The 18,582-nt window shown below is 38.1% G+C and overlaps 1 protein-coding gene across 2 annotated transcripts in view; it reads left to right on the forward strand.

Moving 5' to 3' along the window:
* Positions 1 to 163: 163 nt before the first annotated feature.
* The window catches only part of LOC107218459 (brain tumor protein), a 157,907-nt gene continuing 139,488 nt past the window's right edge, over positions 164 to 18,582 (forward strand). Inside the window, exon 1 of one of the 2 annotated variants that reach the window (XR_006904910.1) lies at positions 164 to 622. The gene's annotated coding sequence lies outside the window, so the exon portion shown is untranslated. The remainder of the gene's footprint in view (positions 623 to 18,582) is intronic. The other variant, XM_046742926.1, reaches the window with a different exon arrangement.

Consider the following 18,582-nt stretch of genomic DNA (forward strand, 5'->3'; position numbering starts at 1 on the left):
AAGAATGAAGAGGCTTGAAATCGCTGGAGCTTGAGCCGCGCGGCACGCGCCCAACTTCTAAAGCACTCCCCTGAGCTTGCAGCGACGCCGACGCCGGCAGCGTCGCCGGCGTCGTTGGCGTCAGTTGCGCGCTTCAGACACGCAGAACACGCGACTTGGCCAAGCCAGGTGAGCCAAAGAGACATATCGATAGACCTCGAGCGTAAAACGAAGATTGAAAGTGCTCGCAAGCACGGGTGAAGAAGGAGAACAAAAAAAAAAAAAAACTTCAAACGCTGCGAGAGTTTGCTTTTCGGTTCGCGGTTGTTGTTGTTGTTGTTGTTCTTGTTGTTGTTAGCTTTTCTTTTTTTTTCTTGTTCCTTTTGTCCGCTCTCCAACTTTCCTCATCCTCAATAGAGTGACGTGTGAAGTTCTCTCACGTGTTCAGACGGTGGTGGCTCTGTTAGTAGCGGAACGGAGCTTCTTCGTCGTCGTTGTGCCAAATTACAAAGGCTGCAAGCTATGGAATGACGTGATTGTGCGGTTGGCTGCATACCGAAAGCTCCTCACTCACGGCCACGGAAGAAAACAGCGCTGGCACAAAGAGACGCCTCCATGCTTCGTGACGGATGGCTGTTACGAGGTAAGCTCTAGTTCAAGGTCATTGCTCGTTCGCCGGGCCGCTGGTCGTTGCCTCGTCGAAACTTGGATCATTTTTAATCCCCATCGTGCGTATTAGTGAGAGAAGTGAGCCGTTGCCAATTATTATCGCCAAACAGCACGTACCGACTCCGGAATCGGTTTAGGCGTGCAGGCGCCGAGAAAATTCCCTCGATTTTACTGTTTGCTTTTAGGAATTTCATGCCGGGCATATTTCCAACGGTAAACAAAAAGCGTTCCGCAATTATATGTAATGCGATTTTCGGTGTAGCCAGAGACCTTGACTTTATAAACGTCGGTGGGTTCCATCACCGAAACAGCGTGGTATCCAATCTAGAGCTTGCGACTTGAGTACCGTTTAATAATTACGAAAGCTTACTTCTTTCAAAGGTCACAGATACGATTCGAGGCTGTTTATGTCATCTTTTTTATATATGTTATCAACAAAGGACAGAGATATATTCAAACTGTATACCAATTGTAAAATGTATCGACTATTCAGAAAACCGACCGAGAAATGTCAATTGATTCAACATCACTTTCGAGTGTTTCGATTGATGTTTGAAATTTTTCAAGTACCTTACTGTGAAATTGAATGATGCTTCTCGAATCAAAAAAAAAAAAAACTTGTTTCATGTTCACGAACGTTCTTCAAAAGTTCCAACAACTTTTCACCTTTGCACGGTCAATTTTTCATTTCACGTTAAAAACTCGAATCAAGAATCGAACCTTTTGTTTTTTATTTTAAATCGAGTTCGAAATAATCATATTCGCAGGTTACGATTATTTCTTCGAAGATACAAAAATATAGTGAGATTATAAAGAAAAGCTTAATATGTATCGATATTTCATTTCAAACTGCGACGAAACGACGATAAATCATTTTATTCAAAAGCCTTTCCTTTTTACAAATTAATTGTAACAGCTGTTTTGTATTTTCTAAGTAGCCAATTCAATATCACCGATTGTTCCGTAAGCATTGGTGAACGTTTTCGTGAGAATTCTATAACTTATTTTTACCCACCATTGTTACCATCAGTCTTCACATTTTAACTTTCAAAGAACCCGACCTTTCCTCTTTTCAATCCGCATTGTCGACTAGCTGTTCATTAAATTTGAACTTCAAAAGAAACGTCATGTTCCGTAGAACCCGAGCGTATCGATTCCGCGTACGCTATCGATTTGAGGAATATAATTACAGCCTCGGTTACGCGACGTGACAATGTGAGGCGTGCGAGACTTTTGAATGGCATTTCCACGCATGAAAATTACGCGCCGAATTCCGAGACGAATTTTACAGTCATGCTTTCGTAGTTTATTCCGATTCTATCGTTTTCATGTAATCAAGGAAATTACTCGGAGCTTTGAACATCCACCTTCACCTCACCGTATATTATACGTATATTATACATTCATATTCTCGGCGGAAGAAATTCGTTGGGGAAAAAAACACTCTGAACCACCTCTTAAAAGTTTTTCACTGTAGTCCAGAAAATTGGGGTTCAAACTTACTTACACAGACAGCCTAGAAAATTCATCCTCGAGACTTTTTACCGCGGGATTCAAATCTTGTTTCGCCCATTTCTGAAGACACGGCCGCGCGGAATCTGTATTCATATATATACATATATGTATATACGTATATATATATAAAAGAAAGGAAAATAACAAGAAAAGTTTTTGGAAGCCATTCGGAACCGAGACGAGGGCTTTGCTACGTCGCCATTATTATACCGAAGTTGTGGCTTCAAAGGGTATAATACACGGGAAATAGCGTGATTTCTTTTTCCCTCTATTCCATAATATCATGGCGAGAGTTAGAAACGGAAGTTGTCTGCAGCTATTGTTTCGCTTTCTCCCAACGATTTCGATTCTTACTTATTTTCCACTTTTTTCCCCTCGCCCGTGAAAATACGTTCAAAAACTTTTCTCATTTTCGTGTCTGGCGAGTCTCCAGCGACTTAAGGGTTCGATCACCTTTCACGCCTAAAATACCGTCCTACAGGCGAGATTCATTCGGGGTCAAGTCTTTCGGCTCCGTTCGACCGTGTCTCCGAGTCAAGTTCATTTCGAAGAGATTTATTGCGGTCAGAGACTTACGGGCCCTTCGTTGTACCTTCTGGAAAGATTCCACGGACACGCATACCGTTTCCATTGATTTAACGGTTCGTCGATCATTCTTCAGCGTGAACCAATTACCTAAGGAAAATGATTCAGGCGGTTGAAGAATGTGAAAATTTTCGAAAAAGCGTGACGGCTTGATTTCGTCTTCAATTTTTCCTGTCATTTGACCGCTTCTATTTTCGTTCGGTCCAAAAGTTTTCACGCATAATTCTCCAAAACAAAGGCTTAAAAAAACCCCACGCTTCATTGCATTACCCAACGAAGTTGAAAGCCCTTATCTTAATATCGTCTTCAGACAACCTTTTCATAGGAGCATTACGTGTACAACGCGAGAAAACCGATTGTGAGCCGCTTACTTCTACCTCTGTAAGAAGAAAGAAATTTTCAAGCTGACTAACACCGACAGAAAGTACCTCGACTGAAATTTTTATTCTTCTTTATTCGTCTGCCTGAGGATTCTTACTGTTCGGAAAATTCCTGGCTGTTCAACGAATGTTGCGTGAGAATCCCGATCCTCTTATATTTCAATATTGAGACTACCACTTATCGGCTCGGTTTGTCTTTAGAAATTGGAAAATCAATTGTCTGAGCTGGGAATTTCACTGTTTTAAACTCTCAAATACATAATTCCAGAGCAGCGTGACAATCGTAAATGTGAACCGGATTCTCGATCAGGACACCCCTTCTTTCAAGAAATAAAACAATATCCCTCTCATAGTAATGTAAATACACCTGAACAAAATATTGGCTAAAATGCCAATAATTTGAAAAAAAATGTACAATCAGACAAATCCAATACGATACAATTATTACTGTTTTTGGGTTCATTTGTCTGAAAATCAATCACATTAAACGTATAGTCACACAGTAGGCACCTGTAAATATTTTTTATTCGTGTTCACTATCATTGGTTTCCTAACTTTTGATTCAGACGGTGAGGACGATTAATCCTCAACCGACCATGACAATTAGAATATATCAGATAAGAAAACGTGATACCTTACACTGACAAATTGACCACTCGTAACGCTTCTTACACGATGCAACTTCATTGCCGTATCTGTGCGGTAAATTTATTCGTAAATCCCGCAGCCGGTATAATAATATAGATTGTCTTGATATTCAACCAATCAGAATGTGTGCGTATTTTTTTTTTTTTTTTTGCATCGAACAAGTTGAACGGATTCTCTTTTTAAACCTAACGAAAGTAACTACGTTACACACTTTGTAAATCCAAGGAGTGAAAAATGTCCAGCAACGTGTAAAATCCACATGAAACGGGGAAAATTTGAAGCAATTAAAATAGGTTATCAAGTAATCGGAGGTGCGTATTTATCGCGGATGAGGAAAGATCAAAGACAGCTTATTAACGGCTGTGTGGATAGCTATAAATACGGTTTCAAATGTGTCCCTAATAGCGGGGCGTGTATATGCGAGGAGTTACATTACCATAATCACCTGCACACAAGGTAATTTACAAGCCTTTGCTCAGGCCTCGCCTCGCCTTAACTTCATACCACCTCCTCCTCCATTCAACCCGGTATTAAATATTCTTTGTTCAAGCTATCAGGCTTTCTGGTTAGGAGATCGTCGGCTGCTACTTGTTTGGCTCATAAGAGGCGCCCGAAGACGGCGTCTTTCAAGATTATGCTAGATAATTCCTCTTTAATGTTTACACCGCGCTTTCGACCGAGCTTCGTACACACAGCATCCCGGACTGGGGTATGCGTGTAAGCCCTCAGGAACCACGTGTGTTGAGCACGGATTTTCGATAAACAGCTTTGTCTAGAAACGATGACCAATCGTACAAGCGACACTTAATTCTCTTACAAAACGTTCCTGTAATCGATGCTGATCCTTAATTTTCTCAATCATGAACACGGGACTCCGATAATTCCGATCATCACGAAGCCTGATCGTCATGCAACCTTACCGAAATATTTCTACGAGGGTATTACGGTGAAATAACTTACAAAGTATCACAAGATACCCTGGCTAAGGAATTAGACCCTTATTTTTGTACACTGGCTTTTTATCGACCAGTAACACGAAAGCTTTTGGTATGGATCAAGGTGCGTGGCGCATAAAGTCTGATCGAAAATCTATACAGAAGAGGATCTGATAGTGAAATTGATACTTCGAAAGGTAAACGTCAATTTACACTCGAATGGTGACATAATTTGAAATTATCAAAGAGATCACATTGTTTTACCGTACTTAAGATTTAGGAATACCAACAAGAATGTATACAAGTATGGACGGTTTGAAAAAAGTTCGTACACGAAAAAAAAGAATTTTTTTAAACAAAAACAATAGTTTTGCATCTGAAGTTAGGAACGAAATTGATGCAATATCGAGAGTGCCTTAAAGTCGTTAATGAAAGAGTTTCTTCAGTTTAATTTCACAGTTTAAAAATATATTTTTAACGAATCTTATTTCAATCGATCAAACTTTGTTGACTTTAATCGCGTTTTTCATACGGTATAAATATATAGAAATTTCACGTTTTCAGATCTTGAGTAGCAGATTATCCTGTCCCATTGATTCGTTTGAAAATTTGAATTCTCGTCAATTATTGTTGACGGAATGTCACACCGAATCGCCAATATCTTTGACCCACTTTTTTGCTATAACCTGCTACTTCTCATGCTAAATTACTTAGTCGCGAGGGTCAAGCCGCGGTGTTGAAAGCACGTAGAAAGCTGCATATCTCCGTCACTTTAGAGTGGCGGTAGAGTCTGACATTATCCCTCAAGATTAATCCTCATTCCGTCATCCCTGAAAACCAAGCTAGGACACAGATAGAATCTCATTTTGAGGGATGATCTCAGACTCTTCACAGCACCGCTGAATAACCATTTTGCACGATAAACTCACGGAAGGCGGTACCGATTATAGCCATATGCAATTTTTTTTCGATAAAAAATGAACTCCGGTTCTGAGGAGAAAAAAAAATTCCGAATCACAAGAAATCATGTGACAGGTTGGCACGGAAATCTTATCTTAATTAATATCATTAACATTGAATCTCAAGGCAGATCTTCAGGCTATTAGAGACTGAAACATACAATTATATTTAAAAAATACAGTTTCGAATCTCTTTACGTTCTTGCGAAGGTTCGTCAGGTCTTACGTCACAGTCTTTCAAACGGCAATGGCTAATTACAGGTGTTGGAAATCAGCGAAGTTTGCGCAATCGCAAACAAAAAAGGTTTCGGTATGTCGCAGGGATTTTTCATTAATTGTTATTCGTTGTCTATATTGCATATCACTTGATTCACGGTGAAAGAGAGAGCGGATCAACTGCTCGACCTCCGATATCGCGAGTCCAATTGCGAAGGTTGATGAGTGGCCGAAGAAAAGATCAAACATTCGCATGCGTATCTAAGCTTCTTTTTGTGACTGATAATGGCGAACTCAGTCTTAAAAAAAGCACCTCGTAAACACAGTGATTTTTTATACGCACTGCCTCGTCTCCCAAAATTTATTTTGTCAAAATTCAATATTTTCCTGATTTTCTGACGACTTGGAGCGGTTTCAGTGAATGTGAACACGTTTCTGCAACACGATTGCTGCACGGATGACAAATGTGGAGAAATCTTGATCAATGGAAAAACTTCATAGTGTGTAATTGATTTGCACTAATTCGTTGAGTTTTTAATTTATGGCAAATTATACGCTGTTTTATTTTTTGAAGTGATTAAGAATCCCTTTGAAAAGCTAGACAACGACGTTGATTTATTGTTGAAAAATGATCTCATTTCATTTGTTTGTATAACTATAATTTATTAGCTGATTATCGGTAAAGAAAATTTGAAGGACCCAAATCTTCGTTCTTATCAACAATTTGTTTTTCCTCTCGGTCTGAAAAATACATACCAAAAAAAATACACTTTTATATTTTAAACAATTTTCACGACGATAAAGCTGATTCTATAAGAATTCGAATCTACAAGTCGCATACCGAAATCAAAATGGTTGTAATTATTTGCGTCGATACGTAAAACTGGACGACCTTTGTTCAAATTTCCTCGGTCAATTATTATTGACTGTTAAAATCACACCACCACATTTACATGCTGACATCTATAGCGCGACATGAATTCCTCCTTTGTGTCTTCAAGCAAACAAAGAACCATTTAACTCCGCTTTGTATTATATTCTGAAATTAAATAACGCGCCGATTAAACGGATTGTTTTAGTCGATTTTTACCGATTGCTTGTACGGATCGCGAAAATGTATGGAAGTTTTTTTGTTTCTTTTCTTTATTTTGTCTTTTCAACGATATATCGTACATCCATTCGTCAGACAGATTCGTTTTATCCATCGACAAGATTTATGTCATACACAAATCGTCTTCAACGTTTCGAAATTCAATTGAAAAAAGCTGTTCAGTTTTTGGGCTGAGCTGTCTTACACGTGGTTTAATTTCCCGAACTTTTCATCGCTCGAGAGTTTTGCAGCGTCAATGTGACGACAATTATTCGGTGTATACGTGCTCGTTATTTGGGTCAAGCAGGATTAACCCGACATTCACTCTTAAAATCTCTTCATTCGCCCCTCGAATTCCGTGTCAGCTGCCTAATCCGTTTCACCGACAATCTTTACCCCCCCCCCCCTTTTATCATCATTTTTTTCCCTTATTCTCTTTAACCTCCCGTTTTCCTTTCACCTTATCTCTCGTTTTAAAGCAGAGACAAAAGTCGGTGATCCCTGGTTCAGGAGCCCTTCGGAACCTTTGGAGCGCCAACGGGGTGTTAAATTATTATTAACCCTGCGTCGAGGTAACCTTTGGTTTTCAAACCGAGAGCAGCTTGGGGATCGCTGATAACGAGGCGTGCCTCGATACACGTTTTGATTCGAACCTACTTATACCGAATCACTCCCAGCGGAAATTGTCCTCTCGCTGATGCATCGAACTCGGCGCAAGCTTTTAGATGACGTAACCGAAATTCGATTTCGAGATTCGCATTTCGCGATCTAACGAGATAATGGAATCTGTTCCGTCTCGGCATCAATTTGAAGAAATGTTTGCTCTTCAAAGGACGTCTTAGCGTCGCGGATTCCGCATCTTTTGTGTTACGATATTACCGCAGTACGTGGAGTAGAAACTTCAAGCTTTTGTTACGTTTACTTATACCTACGTATAACCACCATTATTATCATGTAATAACTCGTCTCCCTCTCACGAATATTCACCGCTTTGTGATGATATTTCTCATTTGCTACGACTAACTTTTGATAACGACTCGAGCCTATCCGGATCGACGTTAATTGAATGGGATACGAATTGACTGAAAAGTTGCCGTAAAATTTTACGGACAAACTTCGTATCCGAAAGAAACGAGAAACTCTGAAAGCTTGCGAATTTTTTCAAGCCTCTCGAGTTGGGATTTTTTCCATATTCTCAATTCTCTCTTTCGGAGTTTTTCAAGCGAACGTCGCTTGAAATAAATCAATTCACTTTTAAATTCTCCCCACAACGTGAGGCCAATCACTGAAAAATTACCTCACGCTTATAACGATTTTCAAAATATTTTTCGACCATTACCCACTATGTTGAAAAATCAACGTCTCTTTGTTCAATTCACCAATCAACTCAAGTCTGGGACGAGAAATATGACCAGGAGCGTTTTTATTCCAAAAGAAAATACCAGCAGGCGACAAAATCAAGATGAAAAAACGAATTACCCACCTCGAAACAGGTAAACAGGGTCTTTGTGAGATTCCCGGCGTCACTTTGCACCCGCTTTTCGCCACTCTGGTGTAAAGTCTCGGTTCTTCACACCTCATAGTTTCCACACCTTTTTAAATCGCGATCTCTAATTAAAATATCTCACCCACGTCAAGCAGACTTATGGCTACAGGAGATGGCTGAAGCTTTTCTCGCGACGTTCACGACAAACTTTGCGAGGAGGTGAAGCTTAATTAATAACGACCTTAATACTTTATTGCTTTTAGCAACGTTGACAAAGTTAATTCTCATTATATTATTATACCCAACGTTAAACGTCGAACCAACCGGCTCCTTGCAAACTATAGCAGCGCAATTTTTTTCTCCATGTGAATTCATCGTCTTTTCCATAAAGTCCTCGAGCTTTTCTTTATATTTTATCTTTACAATTTTAATAACGTGAGGCCGGATTAACCATAAATTTTCACTGATAATTTTTCCAAGCACACAAGTATAACACGTGAAAAGAAAATAATAACGTTTGTCAGAAACTTTCCTGTTGGAATCCATGATATTAATCTTACAAATATATGTAACTGCTAGACAATGACCTTATAATTTCGTGTAATAATAGTTGCAAATTGGATCATAATTTTGGTGAATAACTTGTGTATTCTATGTGTAAAGCAGGTTTTTCGAAACACTTTCTCTTTACGTCACAACGGCACGATACCTATATCTGGGAACATATTGAAAACGAGGAATTCGATCGGAATGAAAATGTCCGAACAAGTTTCAACCATCGACGAGGTTTCACCCTGACAAAGAGAAGCGAATTTTCATTTCTCGAGGCCTGGAAGGGCAGGCTAGACTCTCTTAACGGCGACTGCACCAACGTGGTAGGTACTTCCGTTTGACTGTGCAGTAGTAAGGAGTGAGTGTAAACATTGGGGAGCAGAAAATAGACGAAATATTAATAGCCGTCAGAGGCACCACGCATCTGGCCATCGTGGCTGTAGGCGGCGAAGAAGCGGGTTCCGCAGAGCTAGACTCGAAGCTAAACGAAAACTTTTGAGCAAGCGCGTTTCGTGGCTACAAATTGATGTCGACAAAATGACAGCTCGGCCGAAGGGTGTCGACAAGCCAGAGAATAGATCTGAGGACTTTAAAGAACCGCCACGCGTTGTCCTCGCTCACTTTCTGTCATCTCCGCAAAGATATCTTGTTGGAAAAAATATCGGGGAAAAAAATTGACCAACGAAAATTTATACGGACACTGACAGGGATATTCTTTGCTCGGAGATACGCGTGTCGGATCGTCGAATAGTCTGTGAATTTTTTTCGACAAAAATCGGTAAGGTCTATATAATTAACCTGGCGATAACTAGACGGTTGAAAAAGTTTACGTATTATTGAACGTTTGGTTGAGATGATTTTTCGAGAAACTCCTCATCGACGATACGAACACTGATCTCTGGAAAAATCTTACCACTAATATGATTTTGATTTTAAAAAACGTTGTCAACAATTCAGATTTAAATATTGAATTTGAACTTGAGTGAATCATGGTGTGCGGTTTAAGAATTGTGATTCTGAGATTTCATCTTACAATTTTTACACACTTTGTCTTATAATCATTAATCGTACTTTCCTTTTCCCAGGACATAAGGTTATAGACTGTAATACAATTCTTTCTCAATTACGTACATTTATACAATACTAAACGCGGTAACGCATGTTTTCTTGAAAATTTCTCTCTACTGGGTATCAAAGTTAATACGTCAATTCCAATATCCTTTTCATTGCCCGGGCGATTCATTCGAACTGAGAAATTTTTTACAGGAAAAAGAGAAATCGAAGTGCTTAAAAAAAACATGAATAAGCCATACCGAAGTCCACAAGATTTTAAGCCAGGACGCAAACCTGCTATAACTCTAAACTTCTTCAATCGGATTTATACAAAGATCAAAAAAAAAACGAATAGAATTTTTTCTGGATTCAGTGAATTAAAAATCGACACATTTCCACGCGATTTTTCCACTCGAGCAAATATCTTTGTGCCTGAGGATGAGAATTCACCGCATTTTGAACGAAGTCGCAGTGCCTTGCGTGCCTGAGTAGATGATTTTTTGTTGCTCTCTAAATTGATTTTAAATCCGACTATAACTTCATTCATAGTGTTGAGATCTTGTGAAGGAAGTCCAGTAAGCATCGATTAATAATCGATAAGTAAAAAAGAAAAACCAATCGTGAGGAAGAATAATTAATTATTTTTGGTAATTTTTGGTTAGGACCAACCGTTCAATTCGTTCAATCAGCGAAATCCTTTATCGAGAATCGAGAATCTTCGTGGGGCAAATCACGGATGCTGTGCCCTGATTTGTCGAAGAGGCTTGTTAACATTCGGCCGTCGAGGGAGAGCCGTTGACCAATCACTCGAGGAGGATATGCATACTACTCGGCGACCAGTTGTTGACAAACTGGGTCCCAGGGAGAAGCGATGCGATGTTCCCGGGCTTTCAACTTTGTTGGTCGTTACGGGCCGCGCCTGCAGGTCCCTGTTTACGTTGTTTGACCAACGACACACAAATTTGGTTCAACTTCGCGTTTAGCCAACGTCGAAGCAAATTAATTCCAACATTGGCCCGATCCTTCATCCCTCGTACCGGCGAAATATTCTCCCTTGCCGCCCTTCGAGGGCGATGATCTGTTTCAGTGACGTCATCAGAATCCTGCATTGATTTTAGCTCGAGCGCATATTTTTCCCTTGAGTTACCAGCTTGTCGTTTTCTTTTTTTTTTTTTCTTTTTTAATTTATTTCAATAGAAAAACTACGTCGAAAAATCTACCGCTTATTATGGGATGAAAATCAATCCGCAACAAATTCAAGTACCCAAAGCTAAGGAATGAACTGCTTCAGAAATGATTTCATGCAATTAGCACGTTCAAAATGATTAAACTCTGCTGTTTCTGATCTTGGTTTAAAGGTTTTTGAACTCATTTTACTCCAATCGCCATAAATCTTACATTTTAGTACGGTTAAACAGCGCGAATTCGATTGTTGCCGAACACCTGTTATACCTTACCTTACACTTACACAAGGCTATTTTTATCCCATTCGGTGTTCACTATTTGTAAAAAATTTTTAATAGATCTCTAGAGATCTCTGTGATGAACAAAATAAGCCCAAAACCATTAATATAATCAAAAGTACCAAAACTCGACCATTTCAAATGTTCTAATTATAAAAGCTTCCCTCAAATCGTTGATATCTTACAATTAGCTTGTATCAGTCGAATTTTTTCAGACTCATGACTATTGCATGGTCCGGGTGTTGTTTAATTTTTATTCACCACAATTGAGACAGGTAACAATGTTCGAAATTTGTTAATCGATTCTTTCTCTTAACCTAACTTAAGAGAGTTCATTCACAACCGTGTTTCGACGGGCCTTTATCATTCTACCCTACGTCGAGGGCTGGAATTATACCGTGAAAAAAATGAAAACACACCCTTGCAAACTACTTCTGCAATTTTTATTTCACCTCTTTACTGCCCCCGACGCCCCACGGCAGTGGCTTTTCCCAAATTTCCACAGAAAATGTATGAGGCTGTTTCACCGTCAACCCTTGTCAACGTAACACTCGATGTATTATTGTCACACTCCGGGGAACTCTGGAATTTTATAAAACATAATGAAAAAAAAGCTAAAAAAAAAACAACATAAAAACAAACCGCCAAACGACTGTTACTTTTCGAAATTTTAAGCCCGAAAGAAGCAAACCTGTGTTTGCCAAATGTGAAGTGGACAAATTTTCATCACTTGCTGACATTCGTTAAAGACACAGGAAAATTATTATTCATTGGGAAAAACCACCATTGTTATCGTAAATCTGATAATAAGATTTCTGAAGAACTTCTGTAATAAAGAAGGAAGCCATAGCGTTCAATCAAAATTAGGCAAACGATAAGCTTTTGGCGTTGGAAATACCGTCCAATAGTATTATTCGTCTGGAATTGTAAATGATTGAACTTCGTTCGTTAAAGTTAAAGATTTTTCGCTCCTGTTTCATGATTGTATAAATCGCCTTTCTGGCTCGTCGTTTCTCCTTTTTATTATTTTTCTACGTACAAGCAATGGCAATACGTTCTTAATATACCGCGAAATTGGATCCGACAAGCACAAATTGAACACTGGATACGTGAGACTGTGGTTTTAAGGTACGAGCCGAAAGCGTAGCTACTAATACAGATGGAATAAGATCGGTGGTAAAAAGGAGCGTCTTACGCAGGATTTGAAATGAAATTCCGTTGTGGTTCGGTCGCTGGCGCGATGTAGCTCCGGTTTAATCCCTCCGAATGAGAACTTGAGCCGTGCTTTTAGCGGTTTGAAAAATTATTATTTCCACGATCCTTTCACAGGTCGTGCAATTTGCGCTCTCAAAGCACCGCAAAGCTCCCCAGAATTGATGCAACCTCTACAAGCTTTTTTCTACCAGACTTCACGCGGATGTTAAACAGCTTTCCACAATTACTATGGAAACACGCTTCCTCGAAGCCAAGGACTGGTTTTCAGACGCTAGGCTTAAATCCTGTATGGAATTATACGTAAATCAATCAACATTTAGATGCGAAGGTTATAATCCTACATGGAATAAATAATTCAGCAAAGATGGGCTCGACTATTTCAAAGAATCCTCTTGCAAACACTGTTTAAAATAATTATCAATTACCGATTACTCGGTTAAATTATTATTTTCAAGTTTCATAAATCTTATCGTTAATGATTTTAAAAAATGGCAGAAAATTGTTGATACTTCCGATGTTTGTTACGAACAATTTTAAGTTTTTGTCGATCATTGGTCTGAATTTGATATTTATCTGTTATAAATATTTCTGAACATCCTCGAAAAACGATCTCAAACTAGGCGTGTTGCAAGCAATATTATTTTCGTAAAAGTTACATGGAATATGGATGATCTGTTCTACCCGAACAATTTTATATCACGACATCAAATTACCCAGAATGTATTCTAGAATTTATAATATGAAAGTACTGCATAACCTGAGCTTTCATGGCTTGCTCGATGGTCTGAAACAGGGAATTTCAAATATCCGATAGACTTAAACGGGTTGATCAATTTCAATTTCCAAGGATTCCAGATTAAAGGGAAATGGAAGAATATTCATTTTGATTTCGGTGCAATTTTTTCTAATTTCCTTTTGTCATTCTGATGGTTATGACAAAATAGAATGTACAAAGCCATTCTTTTTATAGCTTGCCGTTTTATTAAATCTTTCGTCCAACTTGTGTTAACTACAGATTCTAAAAACGTGAAGCGAAATACTTGGCAATTTTTGAAATTATTAAACAGGTCTTTGTTTATCGGTTCAACTGCCAACGAGAATGAGTGTCAAAAAATTTGAACAACGGTGCGCTTTGAAAACTTTTTACTATCGATACCGTAACTATTTCTTATCGTAAGCGAATAACATGTATCTTTTTAAGTACAAAATGAAAATCAGTGCCCACAAAATGTAGTATTGATAACTATAAGGTGATCACTCTAAACAATAACTTGCAAAAAATTTTCTTGTAATAGTAACAATGTATCCAAATTGTTATTACAACTATAGCTATTTCACCGAAATTTACTGATAGGTATAAAAAACGAAATTTTCCAAGTATAACGACACACGTCGATGATTGATAATGTCACGTTCAATGTATTAGCCAATGGCTTCGGAATCAAATTCCGGCATTCAATTTTTCCAGCGAGTCGCAAAAGAGGTTTTCAACGATACCTTTCATCGTCATGAAAAGGAAACAGCCTGTCGATCTGTCTGACAAACTTCCGCGATGATTTCGAAAACGGCCGAGTTTTGACAGTAGAATTAGGTAAAAAATAATTACTGAAAAGTCAAAACTGTACAAATTATTTTTTAGAGATTTTTTTTAATTTAGCTTATTTAGAAAAAGTAATATGGAGGAAAAAGTATGTATTCATTGGTAAAACATTGAAAATCTATTTATTTCCGGTAGAACCGGAAGTTCAAATTAAACTAAATATGACAATTTTTCATGCTCATCATTTGATTATAAAATTCTGCGAGTTTAAATTTTTTCATCTAACTGTTTCCAAAATCATCACAGACCGAGATTTTTCTAAAAACCTGTTTTTCGGATTCTAGAGGTTCGAAAACGTAATGATTCATTGAAAGCAATACTTTTCTGATATCACCAAACGTGATGAAAAGTAAAAATATGAGAAAAAAAAATAGATTGTTCGAACGACGGACTCTCGCAGCATTTACGAGGGTCGTAATGCTATTACTACGCGTACGAAATTCGGGCTTATATAAGCCTTCGCTTTTCGACGACCTGTTGAAATTGAAAATTTCCGCTTAATCTTAATTAACGACAATGCGACACCACGCATTTTCGGACGACTTTGCGCATATCTGCGTGTACACGCATACGATCGTCGTTGCGTCACCCATGCAGGCTGCAACGAAGAGAAAGTTAACATGAAAATCTCTAACTAATAGACTCGTTCCTGCCTCACTCGGTGAAACCTCGGCAACGCTATTCAGTTCTTTTTTTCCCCTAATCCTGAAGAAAATAATCAAAATTCCCTGCTGGAATATGCCTGAAATATATCCAAGTGATTTGAATGAGAATTGTTTTTCCCTTTAGCCACAAATATATTTTTATCTTACGTCATTGTAAACGAAATTCAGTTGTGATTATGAATTAATTGTTCGATAAATTCGTATTGAAATATTTCTATACTCTCGATAAGAATTCCGATCTCGAAGTGAAACAAGTTGAAACGCATTTTTTCTCACGAATATTATCCTGCATGAAAAAGATGTGTATATTTTCATAGAATTTTTTTTTTTTACTACAATTTTTTGGACACATTCTGTAGAAAAAGAGAGGCAATGCTTTGAAATTAGTGAAAAGATCGATCCTTCAACGAAAGCTCAAAGGGATCCTTTTATTTTCACCAAGAGAAAGATGTCTTTATATATGCACTTGTGATTTTACACAACAACGGTTATTGGTTCTTACAGTCAATTACCCGAGATCGGCTTCATTCGAGTTTGAAAACTCCGTTCGTGTCGCTGATTTTCGCCCGTGAAGTTCGGTAATAGCTTTGTGCTCTCATCGTTGAATCGAAAAAGACAGTCCGGCTTGATCGAATCTGACAATTCTGCTTCGTAACTTGAGTTTCGTTCGATCGCATGAATAATTGCGTGATTGTAAAGTTCTGTCGGTAAGAAGAATAACAGCCAATTTTCTATCGAGCAAAATATTAACGACAAATCGTTTTTTTTTTCTCTCCAACCTCTGCAAATTTGACTCATCGAATTCTCTCTATCATTTTCTTCTTATGGATATGGAGACACCAAAAAGAACGATCGTCGAACAAAGTTCTGGTTAATTATAAACAAATCTTCGTTTAGACCGAATAAAAATTCACCCGAAGGATATTTTTTCGCATTGATTGTCGAGTTCATTTAGAAAATCAAGGTCTTTATGTTTCCTTTTACTCCTGATTCGACGCAGGAATGAATGAATCTCAAATCGTTGAAGGTGTTGAAACTTTGGAACATTCGACTCGCTCGACATTTGCATTTGCAGTGTTTTCACAGAGAATGAGTGTAATTTTTGTATTATTTAATGCAGTGTACATAAAATGCGACGTTGGAAAAATGTTGTTTCCCTTTTCGCCCTCGGGTTTTTCCTTCCTATCCCGCAAGTACCGACCGGAGAGGTAATTCAGGATCTCATTCAACATTCACTAATTGTTAATTTCGCTATCACAGAGTGCCGAGGCAAGCGTTGATTAATGCTACGTATTCATTAAGTGGATCGCCTCGGCGCTGCGAGCGAAGCTCCTGCCTATCAGCGAGCCCGTGGATTGGCTCTCGGACCTATTTGCACCACTAATTGTATTTTAAATTGGAAAGGGTTGCCGTGTTTCGGGAATCACAATTTACATGCGATTCTTCTATCTCTCTCTCTCTCTCTCTCTCGTCGCTTGAAGTTTTCAAACCTAAGCTCCACCATTATCTCCTAGCAGCAGAATCGGGCTCTTCCATGACCCATATAAGATCTAGGCTATGATTGGCAGCGGCCGTAGAATAGGAAACTCCATAGCGTGGACAAATTATAAATTATCTGGTTTTCGTCTATCCACTGTTGTTCTACTTCTCATTGTATTTCTATCTCCGTTTTATTATGTTTTACGTTTATTCTCATTGTTATTCTTAATTTTATTACTACTTTTAATTTATTTTATATATCTTCCTGTACTACCTATTCTTATCCTGCATCTATCAAATTGTGCACTATTATTTTATTCCTATCGTCGGTTCTTTAAATTGTAAGCCATCATTATTTTCATTGATTATCAACTCTAAATTGTATATTTATTATTAGTTAACTATTTATTTAATTTATCTTCCTGGTTCATAGTTAGTAATATATCCTTTTTATTATATTACACTTCTGTTATGTTGCATTATTATCACTAAATCTATTGTAAAATCCTGATCTTGTATCTTATGTTACTTGCCTTAAAACCCAAGTGGGTCATGGCATAAATAAACGCGATCTATCTATCTATCTATCTCTCCCGCTATGACGGAAATTTCCCGCAAATCCTAAGCATTGCGTTACATAGATATTCAAAACTAAAATCATCGTTGATGAATTTCAACCAAAGTCTGTTTTCTTCCCCCCAAGTTCAGCTTATTAAGAAGAACTCGAAACCAATATATTGTGCTTGGAATTAAAGTTTTGTTATTCAGGAAACATGTTACTCAAATCATGAAATATTTCCGAAAATATGTATAATATTTCAATTAACGATGAAATATAACAACGATTAAGAAAGAAAGAAAGTAAATTTTTCCTTCCTATTTGAGTTGATTGTGTTCAATATATTCTTAGATACGTATAATAGTCCTTATATATTTATAGAGTCGAAAAGTGGATTAATAAAAAATTGAATCGTGTCAGAATAAACGTAAACAACATAATTGAAGAAAAAAAAAATAGCTAGAAAAATTGCGATATCTCCATTAATTATCATCAATCGTCCGTATTTAACGATTCTTCAATTGAATAAAAAACGAGGTAATCCGAAAACCGCATTGTTTATCCAATTTTCAAGTATTGAGGCTAATTCGGTTCTACGCCGACAGATTTATACATTTTCTCTCAAATCAATGATACAAATGGTAATTCTTAGGCGTATTGGGGTGGCTGGAAGGTTAAGTACGTAATTTGGCATCACCTTTAACCGCGGTTAATTGAGTTTTGCAAAGGTGGCTGGAGGCCCAACGACGAAGCTGACTCTAATCGCTGGTAGGATCTAGAATTTCAATTGCGGCTCGTTCATTGACTGCACGCGGAGCGGGGCGAGCTGCTGCTAATTGTAAGTTGCGAATTCTCGCAAATTGGGTAAGCCTTCGCTAACGCGACTTAATACCGTGAAATGACCTCGGGCTCTTCGTTCATTTTGCAATTATGCCAAGATAACACCACCGCCAAGAACCCTGCGCTGACTTTGCGCGAAATTTCATTCGCAAAGCGTATCATTCATACTCGAATTACGTTGTTTTCATTCGACGTGACTGCCTTTTTCGGAATGCCGAGAAAAGCGAATAAAAGCAATCGTGGTCTGATCGTTCTTAATCGTTATTTGTGCTGAAACAGTTCTAAACTCTTGATGCGGGTTAATTAACGTGCGTTGAAACTGTGAAATAAACGTATATTGGGTATAAAACAATAGCAAATTCGAGCTTTTTCCGAAATAAGAAAGGGTTCAAATTTTTCGGCGGATCTAAGACTCGAAAACTTTTTACTGCAGAATCGATTTCTAGAAGCTTCTAGTTACTAATTGGAACCTTTGAGACTCTGCAACGAATATCCGAATCTCCCGGAAGAATTACATCTCGAATTCGACCTAATGAAATGACATAATATTATGCGGATACAATTTTACATAATATTGTATCGTCGCGTTTGAAACGTATGAACCGAATATAAATTCGCCTGCGAACAATTCTACCTGTCAGGTGCAGACAGAGCAGTCGGAGAAGCGTAACAGTTTCAGAATTACGTCGATGCG

Source organism: Neodiprion lecontei, chromosome 6, assembly GCF_021901455.1.
Source record: "Neodiprion lecontei isolate iyNeoLeco1 chromosome 6, iyNeoLeco1.1, whole genome shotgun sequence".
Taxonomy (NCBI): domain Eukaryota; kingdom Metazoa; phylum Arthropoda; class Insecta; order Hymenoptera; family Diprionidae; genus Neodiprion; species Neodiprion lecontei.